The sequence below is a fragment of the Pleurodeles waltl genome, chromosome 3_1, assembly GCF_031143425.1.
Source record: "Pleurodeles waltl isolate 20211129_DDA chromosome 3_1, aPleWal1.hap1.20221129, whole genome shotgun sequence".
In the NCBI taxonomy this organism is placed as follows: domain Eukaryota; kingdom Metazoa; phylum Chordata; class Amphibia; order Caudata; family Salamandridae; genus Pleurodeles; species Pleurodeles waltl.
The window spans coordinates 838,745,184-838,757,206 of record NC_090440.1 but is presented as its reverse complement, the minus strand read 5'-3'; the positions used below and the strand labels follow the sequence as shown (position 1 = coordinate 838,757,206).

The 12,023-nt window shown below is 49.4% G+C and overlaps 1 protein-coding gene across 1 annotated transcript in view; it reads right to left on the bottom strand.

Moving 5' to 3' along the window:
• The window catches only part of HPS5 (HPS5 biogenesis of lysosomal organelles complex 2 subunit 2), a 422,510-nt gene that overhangs the window by 234,405 nt on the left and 176,082 nt on the right, over nt 1–12,023 (bottom strand). The window lies entirely within an intron of this gene.

Below are 12,023 nucleotides of genomic sequence, written 5' to 3'. Positions count from 1 at the left end.
GAATCATACCCCAATACCGTTGCCAGAGGACCCCCAGAATTGCTTCTACCAGCCTTCTGGGGGTTTCTGGGCAGCCCAAGCTGCTGCCACCCCTCAGAGAGGTTTCTTTCCTCCTGCTGCTTGAAAAGCTCAAGCCCAGGAAGGCAGAACAAAGGATTTGCTTTGGGAGAGGGGGGTAACACCCTCTCCCTTAGGAAATAGTTGTTACATGGCTTGGGAAGGGTAGCCTCCCCAAGCCACTGGTATTCTTTGAAGGGCACATTTGGTGCACTCTGTGCATAAACCAGTCTACACCGGTTTAGAGATGTGAAAGGCAGGACACACATCAGAAGTTCTCTAAAGGCAGACCTTATTTTGTCTTTTCCAGGAATTTGGGTCCTACTTGGACTGCCCCTAAAATAATTACACTGAAATGAAAGGTATTCTCTTTCTCCAACTTTGGGACTGGGCAACATCCAATTGACCTAGTTCATCTACAAAACTAGATACGTTTTTCTACACACAATATGAAAATATATTTTTCTGGGAACCAAAGTTAAAACTATATTCCAATATCGCTCTTCCAGAAACAAAGGCCAATATCCAGAAAGGCCTGTAATAAGTGTAAAAAGTTGAATAAAACATTTCACACCTTCCCTTCTGTGTTGGCCTTGAGTATTTATGGTAAGAGCACACTAGTTTAATTTCTGACCATTAGTCATACTGGTTCAGATATGCATGATGAGCAACGGATATAACCAGTTCCACAAACTCAGATAAATGTTTTACTAATCTCCACATGACTGGAAGCAGTTAGGCCAGAACTCACATGCCTATTATAGATATTACCAAGCTCTACATGACAGTAAATGAAAATTTTACTTACCCTGTAAGAATCTGTTTGTGGCATGTAGAAATGAAGAAAGAAAGGCATTTGCAACAACCTGAGGCTTCTGCAACACCTCCAGGGATGAAGGTGGGTGCATGCGAATCTACTGTACTACATTCCATGAACAGATGATTACAAGATAAGTAACATTTTTCTCTTGGGGTATGTGGAGCTGTAGATTCACATGCTGTGCATGGACTGTAAGCAGTTCTCCCCTAGTATCGAGCAGGAGGATGTTGCAAAGGACTGGGAAAGTGGAGGGATTACAGCCAGGCAACATTAGCTTGTTGGCATATGAGGACATCCATACAGTAGTGCTTGGAGAAAGTGTGTAGAGTGGACCAGGTAGCTGCAATTCATATATCAACTATGGGATGCTACCTAGAAAAGCCACAGCTGCCCCCCTTTTCGTGGGGTGAGTGGAACCTGGGAGGGACATACAAAGGTCTCTTTTCTTTTACGTAAAAGGTCTGCATTCATATGACCAAGCAATGGGCTATTCCCTCTTTGGGGTGAGTGCAGCTCTTGTGTGGTTTGGAGATAGAAACAGAGAGCTGCTGTGTTTTACTGAAAGGTCTTATCCTGTCAATGTAATAAATGAGGTCCCTTTTGACATTTGGTGTGTGAAGAACCCTCTCTGACACTGAATCTGAATGTGGAAATAACACCAAGAGTTTGATGGTTTGATTGAGGTGGAAGGAAAATACCACCTTAGGGAAGAATTTGGGGTTTGTCTCAAGGATTTTGTGAATCTGTAAGAAAGGTTTCTCCAGGGTCAGAGCCTGGCGCTCACTCACACACGAGAGAGGTGATGGTCACTAGGAAGGTGAACTTCCAGGAAAAGAACTGCAATGGACACGAGTGAAGCAGATCGAAAGGTGGGCCCATGCGTTTTGTGAGAACACTGTTAAGGTTCCGCACAGAAACAGGTGGTACCCCGGGTGGAATGACCCTTTTAAGGCTCCCCAAGAAGGGCTTAGTGACTGGAACCCTGAAGGATGAAGTGTGTTCTCAGTACTGAAGGTAAGCAGCAACTATGACTAAATGAAGTCTGATGGAAGTATAAGCGAAGCCTGACTTCTGCAAATGAAGCAGATAACAGACAATGTCTTGGACTGCTGGTTGAGCAGGTCAATGTGCCTGGGAAGACAACAATAAACAAACCGCTTCCCTTTGAGTGCATAGCAGGTTCGATTTTTAGGTATGCATGCCCCTTAAGGATTGTCATGTACTCCAAAGGTAGGCTGAGGTAGCCTAATTCTAGGAGTTCAGAAGCCAGATCGCAAGATTGAGCTGCCTGGGGTTTGGGTGCCTGACTGTACCGTGGCTCTGTATAAAGTTCTGGCTTGTTGTGCAGTTTCTTGTGGGGCACTAGGGCCAGGTCAAGGATAATGGTGAGCCACGGCCATTTGGGCCATATGGAACCACTGGGATGAGAGTGAGTGGTTTGCCGAAGCTTTTGAACCACGAACAGAAGAAGCAGGAGAGGTGTAGGTGAATATCCGTGACCACTTCATTCATAGTGCATTGCCTTTGAACCTTAATTACCTGGAGGCAAAGCTTAGGCATTTTTGAGATTTCAGCAGTGACACAGCTCTACATCAGGAAACCCTCTAAGACAGAATTACGGGAGTAGGACTTCAGGGTGTAGTTCTCACTCATGAACTAGTTGCTGCATCCTGTTGAGAAGGTCAGTAAAGTCATTGTCCACTCCAGTTAAGTAATGTGCCATTCGGTAGACTCTGTGATGGACTACCCACGGCCAAATTCCCTGTGCTAACACCATCAACTTTGGTGAGTGTGTGTCACCCTGCTTCTGTAGGTAGAACATGTCTGTCAAGTTGTCTAGGAGAATTAATTGGACAGATGAATGCTTTGAGTGCCTGCTGAAGAGCCAGATGCTCCAGGTAGTTGATCCTGAGAGCCACTGATGGGATGCCCTCTTACAATTAAACCATCACATCCTGTAAATGTGCTCCCCACCTGGTGAGGGAAACATCCATTGTGATGGTCGCCTGTGGTAGTGGGTCAGGAAAGGGCCTTCCCTGCAACAGATTGCTGCTGTTCCATTACTGCAGTCAGGTGAGACCGCAGTTCAACACTAAATCCTCCCATTCCCACTTGAGACCATTGTCTAGCTAGGCACTCTTGCAACAGACGCATGAGTTACCTGGCACAGGGAACTATGGCAGTGCAGGAGGCCATCATGCCAAAGTTGCGCATGACTGCCCTGACTGTTATTTGCTGATCTGGCTGAAAAAGGGAGAGTAACAATTGGAAAGCTTGGACCCATGCAGTGACAGGACAGGCTTTTCTACCAACTGAGTTGAGCACCACTCCCAAAAAGATCTGGATCACGAGTGGTTTGATTGCAAACCTTAGACCTATAGAAGTCTATAGTGGCCCGGGTGTGAGCCAAGCACTGTTATTCAGTTATGCTCTTTATCAGCTAGTCATGCAAGTAATGGATAATGTGGATGCTGTGCCTTCTGAGATGAGAAACTTCCTTTCCCACAGACACTTTTTTGAGCATCCTAGGGAGGTGGTGACCCCAAAGGATAGCACTTTGAATTGGTAATGCTGGCCACTTACCACAAACCAGAGGTATTGATGGTGTGCAGGGTGGATTAGGATGTCAAAGGAAGCATCCTTCAGGTCGGCGGTGGTGGTGGTGGTCATGAAGTCGCTTTGCTGCAGTAGAGGAGTGACATCCTGGAGCGTCATCAAGTGAAAGTACTCCCACAGGACATACTTGATGAGGGGCTTAAGGTCAAGTATAGGCCTGAGTGTCCTTTCTTTTTGGGGTATAAGGTAATACACAGAGTACAGCTTTTTGCCACACTATATTGCTTCCCTGTGAATAAGTGCCTCTACTTCCTCTTGTAAGAGGCGCTGGAGTTATGGGGACAGGGTTAGTTTGTGAGAAGGAATGTTTAGTGGGCTTTGCGGTGACTTCTAAATAGTAACCCTGTCTGAAGACGGAAAGGACCCACTGATTGGAGGCAGTCTTCAGCCAATGGGTGCAAAATCCCTGAAGTCTTCCCATGACAGGTGTAATGTGATAGAGGACAAAGGAGAGGGAGTCACTATTTTGCTGGGGCGCCTTCTTACGCTGTGCTCCCTCTACCTCTGCCTTTTGAGTTAGTACCTCTTTAACCTCCCCTGGATGGTGTTTGTTGGTGTTGCTGCCTCTGATAAGAGGTAGATGCCTCAAATGAAGTTGTCTTGGAGCCCTCCCCTATATTGGGACCTCAGAAAGGATCCCTAGGGAGAAGACTTTTGAAAAACTCCCATGGCCAAAGCCATTGTGTTCTGACAGAACGTACTTGCCGTGCTGGGGTGACAGCATGGGCTCTATGGCTCCCCTGCTCCCCTTCTTCCTGCAGGAGGCGCTGGTGTTCTGGACAGAGGGTGTGTCTGTGTGATGGGATGTTTGGAGGGGGTGTGGTGAGCTCCAAGCAGTAACCCTGGCCTATTACGGCAAAGACCCACTGATCTAAGGAGAACTCCACCCACAACTGAAAAAACCTCTGTAGTCTTCCTCCATCAGGAGTAGTGAGATCAGTGAGGAGTGTGATTGTGTCACTGTTTGGCGGGGCGGTCCTTTAGCAGCTAAAGCCTTCCTTCTACCTCTTAACTTGTTACACCTGCAAAACCCCCTAGAATAGCCCCTTGATGGGGTTTCCGGCTTTGCTGCTTCTGAAAGGAGGTAGAGGCTTCTTTGGAAGGTGAACTTGGCACTCCATGGTACAGGGACCTGAGAAAGGAACCACAGAGGAAAAGGTGTTTGGAGTACACCCATGCCAATAGCTGTACTTATATCCTTCTTGATTTCCTCAAGCATCTGGTCAACCTGAAGTCTGAAGAGGTGCTCGACAATAAAGGGCAAGGTGAGCAGGTGATGTTGCACTTCTGGCTTGTAACTAAAGACTCACAACCAGACATGATGCTGGATGAGTACCATTGAATTGATTCTGCGCAACATAGTGTCTGCGGCATCCAGGGCACACTGAATTGTAGCTTCAATATAATTTTCCCCTCTGTAACATCTATAAGCCAAACAGAGGGTGTTTCCTTTTCCAAATTGTCCCAGTCAACCACTATTAGTCCGAGGTCACGGCCTCTTTTCAGGTTTTGCTCAGGGAGGTTTTGGGGGAGCTCCTCCATATCATCCAAGTGGCCCTAGTCGGACCGTAAGAGCAGGCCAATTGAATCTGAGATACTCCAATCGGTGGCTGACTGAGTCGCAATGCGTTTACCAGCTGTGGCAATCTTCTTGTTCTCTTTGTCCAGGGATGGCAAGTCAGCAGTGTCCTGAGCGTTGGCATGCTTGCTGGTTGTACGGACTACCAGGGAGTATGGCAGGAGCTGACCTCTGATGTAAGAAGGATCTAAGCTGGAAGGTTTATATTTCTTGTCCACCCTAGGAGTGAACACCCTAGCTATGACCAGGTCCTACAATGTTTCAGAAGCAGTCTTCAGCAAGCCCTTGAGCAAGGGTAAAAATTGGACAAAGCGCTGGGTGGAGCAGGGTATCTCCACTAGGAAATCCTCGACCTATTGGACCTTATGTAAGTCCACCTTGTGACCAGATTAAGGACCATGGGGTATGAGGTGTTGTTGTCTTGGGGGACATCTTAGCAGGACAATGGTCCAGGTCAGTTTCCCCAGATGGATCATCCTGAGGCTCGGAGCTGAAAGGGGCCTCATAAAGGTCAAAGGGATAGGAAAGACCACCTCAATGCGTGATGAATGTGGGGAACCCATAGGTAAGTATGACAAGAGATGGGCCTGTGGAGGAGGTAGTGAGGATGAATTGGAGGTGTAGGGGAAGAAGAAGGAGGAAGTGGAATATGGGGTCTAATTTGATGCTTCCTGGCCTTGGCTGGCGGTTCAGGCTCCAAGGTGAGAGCCTCCCCACAAGTCAGCATTCTCTTGTGAGGAACAGTGTCTAAAGTCTTGAGAGGATGCTGAGTGAGGATCCTGCCAGTGTATTGCTGGATTAAGATCCGCTAATATTTGAAGCCGAGTTACTCCTGCAGGTCTGGGTGCCCCTGGTTGCTGGAGGGCAAGAGAGGACAGAGGTGTGGTGTTGGCCTCTTTGGGCCTGAAGAACAAGTTACTAACCTTCGGTAACAATTTATCTGGTAGAGACATAATATAATTGCAGATTCCTTACCTTAGAATTTCCCCCAGGCATCAGACTGGATCAAGAGATTTGTCTTCAAGCAGTATCTTTGTGGAGCGCCATCAGATGGCGCTGTTCGACTTTGCGTCCACCGTTGGCATCGTGGTCGCCATGATAACGTTGGGGTCATACACAGGCGCCAAGCCGGCGATGTCAGTTTCTTTTCAAGACTTTCCATGGCGAGCCATGAAAAACACTGAAAATAATGTGCCAGAACTAGGGCCCTGAAAAGAGAATCCATGTCCCTAGAAATCAGGTCACAGTCGGTAAGGAATCTGCAACTAGAATGTCTCTACCAGATAAACTGACTTCTAGTTGCAGATTCCTTACCTTAGAATAGATACCTAAGCAATACCATCCTCTGTGGTGGGCTGCGAACCAAGATCATACGAAGAGGTTCTGTAGGACAGAACAACCAAAGTAGCCGTCTCGGTGGACCACACTGTCCAGGCAGGAAAGCTTTGTGAACATATGCAGGGATGCCCACATTGCTGCCTGCCAGATATCCAGGACAGGAACTCCGTGTGCTAACGCTGTGGTAGCAGGAGTTGCTCTAGTGGCGTGAGCGTGCAAGCCCTCAGGGGTTGCTTCTTTGCCAAAGCGTAGTACATTTTGATGCAAAGTAGTATCCATCATGAGATGGAACACTTTTGCACCGCCTTCCCTTTCTTCGCACCCACGTATCCAACCAAGAGTTGATCGTCCACCTGGAAATCTTTGGTACGATTGAGGTAGAACGCCAACGCCCTTTTTGGATCCAGATGGTGGAGTCTCTCCTCTTCATGAGAAGGATGTGGAGGTGCGTAAAAAGTAGGCAAAGTGATGGATTGGCCTCCATGTAATGGTGCAACGAATTTAGAAAGGAAGGACACCCTCATACGTAGCACCACTTTATCAGGGTGAACAGACAAAAATGAGGGTTTTGAACAAAGAGCCGAAGCTCACTCACTCTGCGAGCAGAGGTGATGGCAATGAGAAATGCAGTTTTGAGAGTAAGGAGCAGCGAGGGACAATTGTGTAACGCATCATTAAGTAAGTAAGGACAAGATTGAGGTCCGACAGGGGCATGATAAATGGAGTGGGAAGAAACAAATGGGTGAGTCCCTTAAGGAATCTACCAACAATAGGAGACTTAAAAAGGAAAGGTTGGTCTGGCAATCTAAGAAAGGCTGCCATGGCCGATAAGTAACCTTCAAGGGTTCCCAAAGCAGAGTCCTGCTGGGCTAAAGGAAGGATGAACAAAGGAACCTCAGAGAGAGGAGCATAGAGGGGAATCAACAGACTTGTTGGTACACCATGCCATAAATTTATGGCCAACAAAAGGCATATACCATTTTGGTGGAGGGACGCCTGGCTGAAAAGATAACATCACAGACTTGAGACGGAAGGTCAAAAGCTGTCAACTGCCGCCGCTCAATCTCCACTCTTGAAGGCAAAGATTAGACAGGTTCGGGTGGAGGACCCTCTCTTGTAGCTGTGACAAAAGATCCTCCCAAAGGGGCAGTCTGACTGGAAGATCTGTGGCCCTGCTCAGTACCTCTGGATACCATATTCTCCGTGCCCAGTCCAGAGCCAAAAGGATTATTTGGGCCCAGTTATTCTTGATCTTCTTCAGAACTCTGGACAGAAGTGGTATAGGCAGGAAGGCGTAAAGAAGGCCGGAGTTCCACTCAAGACGAAAAGCATAGCTGAGCGAGTGCTGCCTTGAAAACTCGACGAGCAAAACAGCTGACATTGCGCATTCTCTGCAGAGGCGAACAGATCTAACCAATGCTCTCTCCACTGCTGAGAGACCTTGTGTCACCTCCAGAAGGAGACACCATTTATGATCGACTATGCATCGACGGCTGAGTTCATATGCTCTGGCGTTTAGAGAGCCCGCCAGCTGTTGAACCACCCTGCCCTGATGCACCGGCCATGTCCACAGGCCTCTTGACATAGGGTCCAGGACCCTACTCTGCCCTGTTTGTTGCAGTACCTCATTGCGGTAGTGTTGACCGTGAACACCTGCACCACTTTCCCTTTGAGAGAGGAAAGGAATGCCTTCAATGCAAGTCTGATCGCCGAGAGCTCCAGAAGATACATGTGGAGTCCAGACTCCGCAGGAGACCAGTGACCTCTGATCTAAGCCTCTCCCATGTGGCCGCCCCTATCCCAGCATTGATGCTTCTGTCACTACTGTCAGATCTGGTCGAGGGAGTGAGAGGGATCTGTTATTGACCCAGTCCTGATTCGAAAGTCACCATTGCAGATCTATCGCAATCCCCTCCGAGATCTGGGCCATGCAGAGCCCGCATATGCCATCTGGCACGTTTAACTAGCAGAATGCAGGAGGTCATGAGGCCCAGCAACCTCAGAGTCAATCTCACCAAAACCCAGGACAGAGGCTGTGCAGAAGGTTCGCTGTAGTCTGATGGTGGGAGATGAGTTTGTGGGGGCATGTCTGCCTTCAACAGTCACTCGAGGTGGGGGAAGATTGAAACCCCTAATCTGCGCAGGTGAGCTGCAACCAACGCCATCACTTTCGTGAACACCAGAGGGGCGCTGGTAAGGCCCAAGGGAAGCACGTTAAATTGAAAGTGCTCATGGCCTACCATGAATCGCAGGTAGCGTCTGTGGGCAGGCAAGACAGGGATATGGAAATAAGCGCTCTGCAAGTCCAACGCTACCATTCAATCTCCTGGGTCCAAGGCCGACAGCACCTCAGCCAGATTGAGCATTTTGAACTTCTTCTTGAGGAAGAGATTGAGGGCCCAAAGGTCTAAGGTAGGTCGTAAGCCCTTGTTCTTTTTGGGCTCCAGAAACTAGCGGGAAAACCCACAACCTACTTCTGACGCAGGGACCCTCTCTATTGCTCTCTTGGCCAAAACAGCACGACTTCCTTGTGGAGAAGTGCCAGATGATCATCCGGTAGGCAGCCGTAGGATGGAGGCATGGCCAGTGGGGCAGATGATGGCGAATCCTACTGCCAACTGGTCTGAGATGGGGGGGGGGGGGGGGAGGACTAGGAAGGCGTGGAGGCTGAAGAAGGGGCAGGGTGGAGTAGGCAGAGCTCTGGTTCCCTGTCCCATGAGCCAGTGGGATTCCGTGTTCCCGGCCATGAAGGGGCTGAGTAGCGTGGCTGACAAGGTGGCTGGGAAAGGGGTGCAAAGGGAGGCCATTCCCAGACTGATGGGCAATCGAAAGGCCGAGGGACCGAGCTGTAGCTCGAGACTCTTTGAACCTCTCAAACGCAGAGTCCGCCTTGTCTCCGAAAAGACGGGTGCCATCAAAGGGCATGTCCATTAGGGTCTGTTGGACATCCCCCGAAAATCCAGATGTCCTCAACAAGGCGTGGTGCCTCAGGGCCACTCTCGACACAACCGATCTTCCCAGAGAGTCGGTCGTCTCCAGCCCACATTGAATACTGAACTTCACTGCGTCTCTACCATTAGCAATAGCATGGAAGACGATAGCCCAGGCCTCCTCCGGGATCTGCAGTAAGACTTGCGCGACTGTATCACACAAGGAGTGGGTTTAACAGCCAAAAAGGCGTGTGGTGTTCACTGACCGCAGCGCCAGACTGGAGGAAGAAAACATCTTCTTCCCAATTTGGTCCAGCCTCTTTGATTCCCTATCCAGGGAGTCGATCTGAATGCCCCAGATGATTAGGATACCTGGATAACAAGGCTCTCAGGCGTGGGGTTAGGACAGGAATTTAGGTTCGTTCAGGGAAGGCCGATGGTGGCAAGCGATTGTTCTATTCACAGGCACCCCTGTGCTGGGTCTGGACTAAGTACTCAGAATTACATGAGTGAGGGCTTCATTGAAAGGAAGGAGAGGCTCTGAAGCGGAAGCTCCAGGCTGAAGCAACTCAGTCAGGAGATTTGTCCTGACCGCTACAGTGGGCAGTTCTAGGACCTCAGCCTCTCTGCTGACCACCACAGAATAAGAGGCTCCTTCCGCCGTAGCCACGGTGGGAGTAGAAAGCATGCCAGCATCTGGGGAAGTATCCAGACCACTGACCCGCTCAATTCCTGTGCCCAGTCAATGTTAGGTTATTCATAAGGGTCCAGTGACCCCCTCCAATCCTTCCCCGTATTCATGCCCATAGGAAAGAGGGTCTGAATCTAACCTGGGGTGACTAAGCCCAATCGATGTCTGATGTGGTGTCGGTAGACGCCATTCCAGCTCATCGGGGATCAGGTGGACATCGATCGTGGGCACAATTGACATTGTGTCGACAACCGGCATCAGCATGGATCTGGTAACAGATCCAGAGGGGCCCTCGGAGGCTAGAGCTGAAGCTGCTGGCGCAGAACCCGAAGGCCCCCATCCAAACCCAAAGTGCCGAAGGGGGGTTAGACTGCCCAAATATGAGACACATGGCCTCATAAAAATCTTGTTTGGGCAGGGGTCGCTCTGGCTCCCGGAAACTTGGGGAGGCGCGGAGAGGCCCAGAAGTAGGCTCTGTGGACGGAGGACTGGAACGTCAATGCTCCTCCTACATCTCATCAGCCGAATGACGAGGTGAAGTCGAAGAAAGCCTTCTTTGACTTCTTCTTACCAAAGTGACCCCAAGACTTGGAGGTCGACGAGTGGTGGTGACTCCGAGAACAGTCTCAAGACTTTCCTCTCGAGCGAGAACGGAAGAGATGCAGAGTCGAACGCTGGGTCACCATGAGCTTTGGAGACCACTCCCTGAAAGCCTTCGGGCGCATGACCTAACACTCGGAGCATGACTTCAGGTCATGGTCGAGCTCCAAACAGACCCGGTGCGGATCCGTCACTGACATCATCCAGTGACAGTCTTCGCATGGTTTGAACCCGGTCTTTGGAGAAATCCTCAATGCACCAAAAGTCACACACAAAAAACTTTTAAAAAGTCCCCAAATTGGCCCAAAAATGACCAGGGTAGTTCTCTCTGGATCAGTGCGTGGCGTGGAAAGAAAAGAAATAACGTCACTGCGCTGAGGCGGCACCTATGTACGACCACACACCACAGATGGATGCGGAGTCGACCGACATCACCTGACAGTGTGCATTGGTACTGCTCAAAGAAAAATCTCCAGATCCAGTCTGACGCCTGTGGGAAATTCTAAGGTAAGGAATCTGCAACTAGAAGTCTCTATCAGATTATGGTTTCTGCTCTGCCATAACTGAGGGCGCTTTCAGCACTGATGGAGTTTTCAGACCGTGGGAGTCTTCAAGGCCAATTTCAGTGTCAGCGTGGACGGAGAACTCGGCATGGAGGGTGTGTGGTGTGGGATCTTCAGCAGCATTTTCGTTGCCCAAGGATGGGTCAGTGTTGGATTCAAAGCCTTGTGTCGGTGCCTACCATGGCCCTCAGGAAGTGGCAGACTGGAAGTTTGGTTAGTGCTTGGCCTTTGAGGGCCATGTTTGGCCTGACATCTGTGTTGGGATGAAGGTGGAGGAGCAGTAGTAGCTATCACAGCCAATGTGTGCTTCAGATGGACTATGATGACCTGAGGTCCTTCCATCTCTGACTCAGATTGCGAGCTTGACTTGGGCTGCAGTGGAAGGCCTACTAGGCTAAGGGCCCTGTTTGTTCTTTCTCCTTGATGCTGCAATCTCTGAAGAGGTAGGTGGTGTTCTCCCTTTGTCGCTGTGTTATAGTGCATCAAGTGAAATGTAGTTTGTGTCAGTGTCTTCTTGAACCTGAAGGCAAGACAGGTCGCACAGGAGGCATTGTAGTACTCTGGAGAGAGACAGAGCCTGCAAACCTCATGGTGCGTCGAGTAAGATGCTGTTCATGTCGGTACCTCAGGTTCTTCTTGGAGCAGAAGGTGAGACAGGCAGTGCAGTACACCTTGTTGTGATCTGGTGACAGACATACTGCAAACCTGGTGAAAGTTTGTCTTGGGGTACTTTGTTCTAAACCTTGGGCAGTACTGGAAAGGGGTCCTTTCCATTACGATGACCACATTGTCAAAGATGGAGGTTGAAGGCCCACCAGGCGCAGCCCCT